A 13,569-nucleotide genomic window follows, 5' to 3' on the forward strand; every position below is an offset into this window, starting at 1 on the left:
ACCTATACCATGCCATGTATTCAATAAATCAATACATTTTTCAGAAATGAAAGTAATCCTTGACTTTTTGGGCATTCAAGCTGGAGGTTGACAAGTATCCCTTCTGAATTTTTATACCCATCTTCTCCCACCTACTGGTCCTCCAGATGAAGCAACAACTACGGTGCCTCACTTAACAACGTGGCAAAAAAAGGCCACAAAAGGCAACTCGCTCAACAACCTTAGCAACAGGAATTCTGGCTGCCATTGTGGTCATAGATCAAGCTGCAATTTATCTATTGAGATCCTGAAGTGGATCTCAATAGATCTCTGTAGCAGTGACTGCCCTTTGGAATGAGGTTCCATCTGAGATCTGGAGAGCCCCCCTCCCCCAAGTCTGCTGTTGTTTAGAGGACCTGGTTAATTTATTTTATTTATCAAACAAACTTATATGGCTGCCCAATTCACACACGTGAGTTTGGGCAGCTTACAATATTAAAAATCTACACTATAAAACCCACAAACTCCATGCCTGCTCCCCAGGGCAGCAACAACACAACCATTACAATCACTTGATTGATTCCGTCTCTAGTCCCGCTGACAAAATCATGTTTTCTGGGCCTTTTGCAAAAGCAGTAAAACGAGGGTCAATCATACCCCCAAGGGATCCATAGAGAAAGGGCCACCACCAAGAAGACCCTTTTCATGGTCCCTTCCTATGGAACATCCCGTGGACCAGAAGGACATCTCTAATTGATGGGACCTGCAACAACATACTCTTTGAGGCAATTTCCAGGTGATGGTGAGTTCTAGTTCCGCCTTAGACACGAAAGCCAACTGGGTGACCTTGGACCAATCACCCTCTCTTGGGCCACTTCCACCCCACAGGATTGTTGTTATGGGGAAAATAGGAGAAAAAGTAGTATTAGATAGGTTCATCACCTTTATAAAGACAATAAAGGCAGGATATAGATCAGTGGTAGGTAACCTTGGCTCTTTTATGACTCATGGCCCATATTTTGACAATGATTTGAAAAGTGCTTTATTTATTTATCTATAGCAGGGATAGGCAACTTTGGCTCTTTTATGACTCATGGACTTCAACTCCCAGAATTCCTGAGCCAGCATGGCTCAGCTTGGAAACCTCTCCCTTTCCCCTCAGCATGGCTGGCTCAGGAATTCTGGGAGTTGAAGTCCACGAGTCATAAAAGAGCCAAAGTTGCCTATCCCTGCTATAGATAAATAAATAAAGCACTTTTCAAATCATTGTCAAAATATGGGCCATTTTAAAAACTACACATATATGAATGATGCATCAAACACCCATTGTGTTTGTTGGTGTGGAGGTTTTTAAGAAGAGATTAGATAGTCACTTGTCTGAAATGGTGTAAGGCAGAGGTCCCAAACCTTTTGGGCACCAGGAACCGGCTCCTTGGAGGGAGGTTTTTCCACAGACCGGAGAGTGCGTGGTTTCTGTGTTGCCTGCATCCTGTGGATGGGGCTTTGTGCAGACCGGTTGCTGGCATGCTGCGACCTGGTACTGGTCCACGGACTGGGGGTTGGGGACTCCTGGTATAGCGTCTCCTGTTTGAGCAGGGGGTTGGACTAGAAGACCTCCAGAGTTCCTTCCAACTCTGATTCATTCTGTTATTCTTTCTCCCCTTTGAGACAAGGGGGGGGGCAGGAGAAGACCCATCAAAAACTCCTAGCGACCAAATTACATTTCCCTCTCAACAAAAACATTGAGGGTTTCTTTTATTAATATGTCTTGAAGCAAGAGCAGCTTTTCTAGTGGTGGAAAAAGAGAAATGGGAATTTATCCAGCACGTACCGCACAACAAATGTGATGGAACTTTTACAAGGTGAAGACAAAGACTGAAGTGGTGTGGAAAAGATTAAAAATAATGTTGGTTAAAAAAATATGGTGGTTTTTTTTTAGTGCTGCGAACACCCACAAAGAGGTTTTCAATTAAATCCAAAATTAGAAGACTAATTAGGACAATTTGGATGGACATTTCCAACAGGGATAGAATTACATAAGAGGAAATTACTTTGCCAACAAGGGAATACAATATAAATCCTTCGTCATGGTCCCATTCTTATCTAATTGCTCCACCAACAGAATAGGAAATATAGATAGATAGATAGATAGATAGATAGATAGATAGATAGATAGATAGATAGATAGATAGGGAGGGAGGGAGGGAGGGGCACTCAATTTCCTGTTTGGATAAGAGAGTCAAGCCTTAGCATATCTAAAAATTTTATGACCATTTAACATCCTCCCCCTCTCTTTAGTGTTCAGGAAAAGTCTTAAAACCTGATGCTGCTGGCTGGCATGGGGGTCCTGAAGGAAAAGTTGCTGGCTACACTAATAGAGAAGCCCCCCCCCCCCATATCTCCAAACTCTTTATTTTTTTTAGTTTTGTTCTAATTTCTACAATTTTAATCTGTTTTTATATTTATAATTGTCAGATTTTTGTGTGTTTTATAGGTAGTCCTCAATTCATGCAGGGGTAGGCAACCTTGGCTCTTTTATGACTCGTGGACTTCAACTCCCAGAATTCCTGAGCGAGCCACGCTGAGGAGAAATGGAGAGGTTTCCATGCTGAGCCATGCTGGCTCAGGAATTCTGGGAGTTGAAGTCCACGAATCATAAAAGAGTCAAGGTTGCCTACCCCTGATTTAGTGAATGTTTGAAGTTATAATGACAATGAAAAAAGTGACTTATGACCATTTTTCACACGACCATGGCAGCATGCCCATGGTCACATGATCAAAATTCAGACGCTTGGCAGCTGGTATGTACCTATGACCATTGCAATTTCCTGGGGTCTTGTAATCCCCTTTTGCGACCTTCTGACAAGTTCACTTAACAACCATGTTAATAACGTAACTACTGCAGTGATTTGCTTAACCCAGGGGTTTTCAAACTTGGCTCTTTTATGACTTGTGGACTTCAACTCCCAGAATTCCTGAGCCAGCCATGCTGAGGAGAAAGGGAGAGGTTTTCATGCTGAGCCATGTTGGCTCAGGAATTCTGGGAGTTGGAAGTCCACGAGTCATAAAAGAGCCAGGTGTGAAGACCCCTGACCCCCTGTGACAAGAAAGGTCATAAAATGGGGGCAAAACCCACTTAACAACTGTCTCACTTAGCAACGGAAATGTTGGACTCAGTCGTGGTGGATAAGTCGAGGACGCCCTGTATCTTGCTGTAAGCCACTCAAAGTTGCCTTCGATGGGCGGCATGTACATTTGATAGTCATAATTATTAGTTTAAAAACAATTTTTCTAACCACATTGGTTGAACATCGGAGTTTAAACAAGGAGTAACAACCAGTGGCAATTAAAGACGTAGTTCAGAACATCAGAAGGCTGAGGACACGATCTCTGGAAACAGGAAGGCAATTTTGGAAACACCTGGTTGCCACCCACCTCACCTGAGAGGGCAGAGACATTTGGTTCCTTGCGAAAACACAAGACGGGATACACCCAAGCAGTCCCACAAAATGCAGCTGGAGAGCCTATTCAGGTAGTCCTCGACGAGTAACCATTTCTTTAGTGTCCTTTCAAAGTTACAACGGCAATGAAAAATAAGTGATATGACTTATGCCTTCGCAATCCTTACCTGCGTCCCCACGATCATGTGATCAAAATTTGGGCCCTTGGCAACCGACAAATATTTATGACGGATGCAGCATAGGTACCAGAGTCACGTGATCACCGTTTGGAACTTTACGGTCAGCTTCCGACAAGCAAAGTCAATGGAGGGAAGTTGGATTTGCTTAACGACCGTGTGAATGGCTTAGTTAGTAGCTGTAGCGACTCACTTAATAACTGTGGCAAAATGGCGGGAAAATTGGGCACTGTTCACTTAACAATCGCCTTGCTTAGCAATGGAAATCCCGGTCACAATTGTGGCTGTAAATCAAGGACTACCTGTAAATCCGGTGACTTTTTGGAAATCCTCAAAATGTGTTTTTTTTTTTCCCAACAAATCCCCCGGCCCCCGTCATCCTGATACATTCCCTTTCACAATCTGTGTTTTATTGTTTTTTAATTTGTTCTTTTAGATCAGGGGTCTTCAAACTTGGCCCTTGTATGACTTGTGGACTTCAACTCCCAGAATTCCTCAGCCAGGCACGTGTGCCTGGCTGAGGAATTCTGGGAGTTGGTCCACAAGTCATAAAAGGGCCAAGTTTGAAGACCCCTGTTATAGATCATTCTATGAGTAGTCCTCAACTTATGACTGGTCTGTTGGCGACCAGTCAAAGTTATAATAGATCTACCTGGGGGTTACTTACAACCCGATTTAAAGTTCCGGCACATGGTCAAATCTGGGATGCTTGGCAACCAAGTGGCATTTACGGCTGTTTGGAGTGACCCACAGCCATGTGATTCTGTTTTATGACGATTTTACCAAAAACCAGTATCTTCTTCCGGTTTTCAGCAAAATTGCCCTATAATAAAACATCATTATGACCTCTTTACAAACTTCTACGAAAAAGGTTATTAAATCAACTTATGACTGGGATGGGCAGGCTCCATGATCAGCATGAGTCTACCTGTAATTGTTGATTTTGTTGCATGCCACCCAAAATTGCCTTGATGAGTAAAGAAAATGCAGAGAACCAAAAAGAGGCGGGCTGCTTTAAAGTCATACATTCAAACTCAAGTGCCGGTTCTGGGCTGAGGCAAAGAAGGGGGATTCATTTGTCCTTGTGCAATGAAAACCCTGATCACCCCTCCAAGCTCTGAGAAAGGGAAGTTGTGTGTCCTTAGGTGACTCCTGGAGCAACAGGTGGTCCTGGTTTCCAAGTTCAACGGTCCCAGAACTTTTGCCATTCATATACAGCAAAGGACTCAAGAATGATCTGATTATCTATCTATCTATCTATCTATCTATCTATCTATCTATCTATCTATCTATCTATCTACCTACTACATATCGTACCTACCTACCTAAAGGTTTTACCGTTCCCTAGATTTGCATCAGACTCTAAGGGACGGTGCTCATCTCCGTTTCTTAACCGAGGGAGCCACTGTTGTCTGAAGAGGCTTCTGTGGTCATTTGGCATGACTATATGCAACAAGTGCCTGGAATGCTGTTACCTTCCCACCAAAGTGGTACCTATTTCTCTACTCACATGTGCCTGCTTTCGAACTGCTAGGCAGTAGGAGCTGGGGCAAGGAACGGGAGCTCACCCCATCGCACGGCGCTCAGGTCTCCAACTAGGCTGTCAGCTTCCCTGTTGACCAGCTCAGCATCTTTAACCAGTGTGCTATCGCACCGCCTGCCTGCCTGTCCATCCATCTATCTCCTTACCTACCAGATATCTACCTATCGATCAGGTATCTTTCTGCCTACCTACCAGATCTACCTACCTAGCCTGCCTCTCTCTCTCTCTTCTTACCTACCAGATATTTACTTATCTATCTCTTTCTGCCTTCCTACCAGATCTACCTACCAGATCTACCCACCTACCAGATCTACCTACCTACCTAATTTACCTTTTTTACTTTGCTTCTGCCCTTTCCCCGTTCATGGCTCTCTCTGCTAATGTCAGAAGAAGCTGTCCTCTTTGATCTGGAGGTGGCACTAGTGATTGGTGGAGAGCCTTGGTTTGTTGTGCTATGGGACCGATTCTTTTGGCCCGGACCAGTAACAATCTATGGGCGGGATGATCTGACCTAAAACTGAAGTTTGCAGTTCAGTGAGTGAAGCTGAAAAGGAGTGGCTTCAGCTACAGGCAGCATTTTACGACCACAACTGAGCCCCAAAATGTCTATTAAGGTGGTCCTTAAGTGAGTTTTGCCCCATTTTAGAACGTTCCTGGACACAGCTGAATCACTGTAGTTGCCAAGTTAGCAAAACGGTTGTTACGTGAACCGGGTTTGCCCGTTGTCTTTGCGTGCCAGAGAGTCGCAAAAGGGGATCATACGACCTTCGTGGAACATCTTCGACATGTGCCAGTGAGCAAGCATCTGAATTTTGATCACGCAACCACACTTGTGCAAAAAACAGTCCTAAGTCACTTTTGTCAGTGCCACTACAACCCTGGACGGTCAATAAACGGATGATTATAAGTCGAGGGCTGCTTGCATTTATCTCCACCCCGTTATCTGCCACTTCTCAGAAAGAAATGCGAGAGAATTACCGATTTGCAGGGTGCAGAAATGCTGTTTTAAACCTGGGAGGCTATTTATTTTCTCTCTCTTCGCGACAGGAGCTAAACCTAGCTTCCGGATTCAGTTCCTCACAAGTCAGAGATCACAGCCTGACTTACACCAACTCTTACACTCCCGTCCACCGATCCATAAAACAACAGAGAACTTAATGTGATACCTCAGATCAGGAAAGGAAAAGAAAAAACACCCACCATACCTTTGGACTGACTGGTTTAATAGACAGAATATCTCTATAATTTCTTACTTTTGGGGTACAGGTAGTCCTTGATGTACAACCACGATGGAGCTCAACATTTCTGTCGCTTAGACATTAGTTAAGTGAATTTTGCCCCATTTCACGACCTTTTTTTGCTACGGCTGTTAAGTGAATCACTGCAGTTGTTAAGTTAGTAACACGGTCGTTAATTGAATCTGGCTTCCCCATTGACTTTGCTTCTCAGAAGGTTGCCAAAGGGGATCACGGGACACTGCAACCGTCATAAGTATAAGTTGGTTGCCAGGCATCTGAATTTTGATCACGTGACTACGGGGATGCTGCAATGGTTGTAAATGTGAAAAATAGTCATACAGTAAGTCACTTTTTTCGTTGTAACTTTGAATGGTCACTAAGTGAACTCTTGTAAGTCGAGGACTACCTGTATTTTGTAAGCAGTTAATATAGGACAGGGGTAGGCAACCTTGGCTCTTTTATGACTCGTGGACTTCAATTCCCAGAATTCCTGAGCCAGCCATGCTGAGGAGAAAGGGAGTTTCCATGCTGAGCCAGGCTGGCTGAGGAATTCTGGGAGTTGAAGTCCACAAGTCATAAAAGGGCCAAGGTTGCCTACCCCTAGTATAGGACATGTGATAAAGGTAGCACGGTCCTTCCACATCATCCAGTGAAGGAGAATTTTTGTAGCTCAGGGTTGAAATGAGGGGTCCTTGGTGCTCTCTGAGCTTGTTTTCTTGCAGACATTTCGTTACCCAAACTACCATGTTTCACCAAAAGTAAGCCCTCCCAGAAAGTAAACTTTAAAGTAAACTAGCTTGATTCCAGGGGTGGGTCCAATATAAGTCCCCCCCCAAAAGTAAGCCCTCGTTTGGGGGCGAGGCACCCATCTAAAAATTAAGCTAGGGTGAGGGAGGGGGTGAAGCTGCCCCATGCACCTCGCACCCACTTACCTTAGCGGTAAGACTGCCGCAACCAGGCCTCCCACACCACGACGCTTGTCAAGCCGTGTGGCTCGTCATGTCGGTGCCGCCGCTCACAGCAGGAGGTTGCATAGCGCTTTGGGCTGTTGCTCCTCATGGCAGGATGCTGCACGGTGCTTTGGGCCATTTCCGCTGCTCGCGGCAGGACGCCATGAGTGACAGCAATGGCCCAAAGAGGCGGCAGCTTCTTGCCGCAAGCAGCGGAAACCGGTCTGAAGTGCCCTGCGGCGTCCTGCTGTGAGCAGCGGCAATGGTGCAATGCGCCACATCGGGTCCAGCCGCAAGTGGCTGCTAAAGAAGTCAAGCAGCAGTGTGACAGGTGTTGGGGTATGGCTACAGTGGTCCTAAGGTAAGACACCCTCAAAAAATAAGACCTAGTATGGCAAACTCTGTGGGCATGCGCACCGTCGCCCCAGTCCTAGGCCTTCAGCTGGGTTTTATAAAACCTTTTCGCTTTAGGCCTCCGCTGCCGTGTGCCAAAAAAAAAAAAAGTTCAATCAATCAAGCAATTTCAACTTCTCGCGGGGAAAAAAAAGATCTTGCAAAGTTGGAATTAATTGATTGAACTTTTTTGTCCCACCCAGTCTGCTGTTACCACTGCAGCCACACCCCACCCAATGGGCCATGCCCACCCAATGAGCCACACCCACCCAGTATCCAATGATACATAAGTGGGTTTTGGGTTGCAGTTTGGGCACTCGGTCTCTAAAAGGTCCGCCATCACTGACCTAGTGCCTCTTTTGGAGGAAAAAAATATATATAACACCGGGTCTTATTTTTGGGGAAACACATGATGTTATTTAGTTGGGTAATGAAACGTCTGCAAGAAAACAAGCAAGCTCAGAGAGCACCAAGGACCCCTCACATCATTCAGCATTAAGTAGCACATGAATTCTTCCTTTGAATCTTAAATCTCTTTAAATGATTTTAATCCAGGTCGTACTTGACTTACGAACGAATTACAGCCGCTCGAAGTTACAACCTATCTGAAAAAGGGTGACTTATGATCAGGATCTGACATTTTCACGTTCTCACACTTCAGGCACTTGGCAAAATAGCGGCATTTACGGCTGTCTGCAGTGTCCCACGGGGATGTGACTGCCTTTCACAAAACCAGAACTTAGCAAACCAGTTTTCAGCAAAATCTCACCATAGCAAACAATGGGTTCAACTTATCCAATCCAATCTTATCCAAACTCACTCCCCTAGATACTCCCTCTATCACCTGTCCAGGAATCCCCCAAATTGGAATTTTATCATTTAACCTATAGTAATACTTCTTCCAGACACGCAACAAGGCACTTCTCAAAATATGGGTTTTAAAAACCTGATCAACTTTTTTATCATAAATTAAATATGCGTGCCATCCATATAATAAATCCCATAAATAAAACAGTATTCTTATAATATCAGGGAAAAAAACCTCAATAGTCCTTCAGAACAAGCCAGCATTACTGGGGAACAACAACCAACATTGAATTTTGGGAAAGGTGACTTCTAGAATTTCAGATGCCATTTCTCAAATTCCCCACAATAGTTCACATATTTCTTATCCATCGGAGTCGATTTTGGCTATTTTAATGTCTTGGGTACAGGAGGAGGAATGGCAGAGCCAGGGAGAGGGGTGAAAAGAAGAATCAGTCTAGCAAGAAGGTGGCTATTGAGTGATTAATTAACATATTGTTTATGATAATTAACTATATCAATTATCATTTGTTAAATACATGAACCGAGACATTATGCTGTTTGCTAAATATTGAAAATGTTATTTGGAAAAAACCCAAACCCAACCCAAATCCAAACCCTAATCCCGACCCCACCTTATTCCTAACCCAATAAAAACTAATAAAATCTATATAAATAAAAAAGAAGAATCAGTTTAGATCAGGGGGAGGCAACCTTGGCTCTTTTATGACTCGTGGACTTCAACTCCCAGAATTCCTGAGCCAGCATGGCTCAGCATGGAAACCTCTCCCTTTCTCCTCAGCATGGCCGGCTCAGGAATTCTGGGAGTTGAAGTCCACGAGTCATAAAAGAGCCCAGGTTGCCTATTACTGATCTAGACAGAATCACTATGTAGTCGCAAATGAAGTACGTCCATCCCCCTCTTGACTACCATTGACTGTTATCTATGCTAACCACTGGTTGAAAAGATTCCGTTGCATAGCCTTTTCATAATAAATCAGTTAATTTGAAGCTTCATATGTGTGCCTGGTCTTTCACTCCTGATATTAGCTAATTTCCAAGCAAATCATCACTACCACTGTTGCTTTTAAGAGTATTATACATTTAACTACTTTAAATGCTAAATGTTCCCATAACAGCAAAAATAAAAATAAAAAAGGGCAGGATAAAAAAAAAATGTGCCAAAGATGCATTAGCCATAAGCCTGAAACGATTCAGTGGCCTGGTTTTCTAGGACAAGGTTAACAAATAACTACCAGAGGATTAATATGTCACACCAAGCTAATAATCATAATAATCATAAAGTTGGAAGGGACCTTGGAGGTCATCTAGTCCAACCCTCTGCTCAGGCAGGTAACCCTATACCATTTCGGACAAATGGCTGTCCAGTCTCTTCTTAAAAACTTCCAGAGTTGGAGCATTCACCACTTTTGGAGGCAGGTTGTTCCAATGGCTAATTGTCCTAACAGTCAGGAAGTTTCTCCTTAGTTCTAGGTTGCTTCTCTCCTTGATCAGTTTCCATCCGGGTTCACATTATTTCTGGGGCATAACTTCTCTGTAGTTGGGGCAGATTTTTTTTTTTCAGGTAGTCCTTGACTTACAACAGTTAGTTTAGTGACCAGCACTGAAAAAAAAATGACTTAGGACCGTTTTTTACATTTACGACCGTTGCAGCATCCCCATAATCACGTGGTCAAAATTCAGATGATTGGCAAGTGGTTCATATTTATGAGAGTTGCAGGGTCCTGGGGTCACGTGATCACGTTTTGCGACCTTCTAACAAGCAAAGTCCATGGGGAAGCCAGATTCACTTAACAGCTGGGTTACTAACTTAACCTCTGCAATGATTCACTTAACATCTGTGGTCATAAAAGTCACAAAATTTACTTATGTAATAACCATCTTGCTTAGCAACCAAAATTTGGGACTCAGTTGTGGATTATCTGTAAGTGCAGGGGTCTTCAAACTTGGCCCTTTTATGACTTGTGGACTTCAACTCCCAGAATTCCTCAGCCAGCCTGGCTGAGGAATTCTGGGAGTTGAAGTCCACAAGTCATAAAAGGGCCAAGTTTGAAGACCCCTGACTTAGTGATTCAGTGATGTTGCTGGAGTACACAGGAACCTTACTTTTAGTTCTTGAGGAGGAGTTAAGGGGAATACTGTTATTCCCAGAATGAGGGGAAAAAAATTGCACCACTGAATTCTAGTGGCACAATTCAGAGAACTGTGAGATGAGCATCAAAGGCTAACATGTACAGCATTTGCTCCTCTGCTAAGCCACTTTAGGTCTTAACCCATAAAAATTATCTTGTTCCTTAGCACAATGTATGACTCAGCAAGCAGGTTTACCTACGTCCAGTACGAGGGCTGAACTAAATCTTAGTTACCTATCGCACAATTCAGCAGCAATCGAAATTTAGATTTTGTAGAAATTAAGTAGAAATTTAAAAAAAAATGAAAAACTTCAATAAATAACAAATAAGTTCAGAAGGAAGAAACAGGTGAACTTTGTCTGACATGAAAATACATATGCACACAGAATTTTTGACAAGCTGGAGTGAGACTTTGAACACCCGAGAGCAATTCAGCTTTCAAAAACTCCATAAATTTCCAGCAGTTGCGATATACTTCAAACTACAAAGCAGAACCATTAGTAAGGATTTACTGTGATCCAAAAATAAGAATACTATCTCAAGTTTTCAGAGTACACTTCTTAGTTCTCTTGACCCATCTCCCAAAATTCCGCAAGCGAGTTTTACAATTATGATCCTTCAGAATTCTAAAACTGTTAATACACACAGGAGTAAAAGGTCACCAATAAGAATAATAATAAAGTTGGAAGGGACCTTTAAAGGTCATCTAGTCCAACCCCCCCTCAGGCAGGAAACCCTAAACCCACTGCGAAGTGCATTGTCATATCTTGCCTATCACAAATGACTAGGCAATGTCTGAAAGTCTAGTTTTAGCCTTCACATATCTAACATACTTTGGATACAAAGTGATCCCAAACCTGCAATCTCGCCTATTTTTAGGAAAATATTTTTCTTAGAAAGCAGGTTGCAAAATATCAATTTGGCTTCATCAGTGCTAAATAGAGACACTAGGGGGAGTAAAGTGAAGAAAATTATCTGGTGTGAAGATCCTAAAGAGAAGAAACACTCTATCTGAACTAACCCTTCAATTGTTAGGGAGAGATAGAAGACAGCTGCTCATCTTCCTCTGAAACCTGTTTTAACTCATTTCCTAGGGATTGCCAACACTGAACTAGGGAAACAAAATTAAAATGTAATATATTCTTTATTGGAAAAAGCCAGAAGGAGCTTCAATTCGGACCGAAGCAAGCACAGAGGTGAAGAATTAAATACAAGGTCACAATACACACATCTCTACTCCTTGGTTCTTGCAAAAACTCAGTCACAGAACTAACCATTAGTTTTGAGCTAGCAGGACCTCAAGAGAGATGCATGCTAAATTTTTCAAAAAAAGGCACCCCACCATTTAAAAATCCAAACCCACTGCTTCCCCCCCCCAATACATCTATCAAGACTCTCTGTCATCCAAGTCACGGTTGTCCCAAAGGTGCTTTTTTAAAAGGCAACTGGACTTTCTTGGTTTTTCCTTGAAGACTTTTCGCTTCTCATCCAAGCTTCTCCAGTTCTGACTGAATGGTGGAGAATGCAAGGATTTCTTTCCTATAATTATCCCTACCAGTGTGGAGATGGTCCTTTACAGCCTTCCTCCCAACTGTACCTGCTTCTTTTACACCAACCGAGAGGAGCCCATTCCTAGTTCTGCCCTAATCAGGTTCTCAGTCAATTAGAATAGAGCTGGAAGGGGCCTTGGAGGTCTTCTAGTCCAACCCTCTGCTCAAGCAGGAGACCCTATACTATTTCAGACATGTGGCTGTCCAGTCTCTCCTTAAAGACCTCCAGTGATGGAGCACCCACAATTTCTGGAGGGAAGCTGTTCCACTGGTTAATGGTCCTCACTGTTAGGAAGTTTCTCCTTAATTCCAGGTTGCTTCTCTCCTTGTCCATGGTATACTCAGTGTCATCGGGACACAGACACCCCCCCACAACCCCCTCCAGCATTTCCCTGCTGTCCCACTTGCCCTGTCAATCTTTGGGCTCAATACACTCTTAAAGGGCATTTTCATTTCAGAGGGACACATTGATTTTTTTTTTTTGTCTCAAGAGCCAAATACACTAGGTTTGAAACGAAACAAGGAACAACCTGCCCCCAGAAGTTGTGGCTGCTCCATCACTGGAGGTTTTTAAAGAGAGCCTGGACAGCCACTTGTCTGAAATGGTATAATTCTCCTGCTTGTCTGAAATGGAATCGGGTCCCGGGTTGGGCTAGATGACCTCCAAGGTCCCTTTCCAGCTCCTCTTCTGAACCTGAAATCTGGTGGGTGCCTGCAATCGGGAGGGGCGCGAGGCTACCCATCGGGAGAGACCGATTCGGGCCGGGGGTCTGGGCAGACAGAGACAGCCGATAGGATCCGGGAGCAGCCTGGCCGGCTCCTCGGAGGGCCACGTGGAGGGGCTTCAGCTGCTCCCAGGAAAGCAGGCAGGCAGGCAGGCAGATAGGGGAGAGGACCCTCACTCCACAGCCCACACCGCCCCAGGGATATGGAGCCTGCGGGGGAAAGAGAACGGAGGAAAGCGGGGACCCTTCCGCGGAGGGCTTCTTCTGTCCTCGGGGGTCGTTCACCCTTCTGTGGCCCTGCCGGGGACCCGTAGGCAGGCCCCGACTCCCTCCAGGCCTCGCCGCTACTTACGTCAGCTCAGGGACGGACATACGCGCGGGGTTCCTCAGCTGCGTCCGACCGCTGTGCCGCCGCTCCTGCTGCTGCTGCTCGGGCTGCTAGCGCGGCCGCCGCTACGGCTGCGAGCGGCTCCTCCTCCGGCTCGGCCTCCTGGACTAGGGCCAACCCGGAAGTGAGGGAAGGGTTGGCGCCTTAGCCCCGCCCATCCAGCAAGAGGCGATGGGGCGTCACTTCCGGGCCTCGTTAGCCGGAAGCCT

The 13,569-nt window shown here is 44.6% G+C and overlaps 1 protein-coding gene across 1 annotated transcript in view; it reads right to left on the reverse strand.

The window, feature by feature from the left end:
- VMP1 (vacuole membrane protein 1) overlaps positions 1-13,463 on the reverse strand; it is a 156,160-nt gene extending 142,697 nt beyond the window's left edge. The window contains exon 1 of the mRNA XM_039350001.1: positions 13,325-13,463. The gene's annotated coding sequence lies outside the window, so the exon portion shown is untranslated. The remainder of the gene's footprint in view (positions 1-13,324) is intronic.
- Positions 13,464-13,569: the final 106 nt, after the last annotated feature.

Source organism: Crotalus tigris, unplaced genomic scaffold (genome assembly GCF_016545835.1).
Source record: "Crotalus tigris isolate CLP2741 ecotype Arizona unplaced genomic scaffold, ASM1654583v1 scf7180000018306.2785112, whole genome shotgun sequence".
Taxonomy (NCBI): domain Eukaryota; kingdom Metazoa; phylum Chordata; class Lepidosauria; order Squamata; family Viperidae; genus Crotalus; species Crotalus tigris.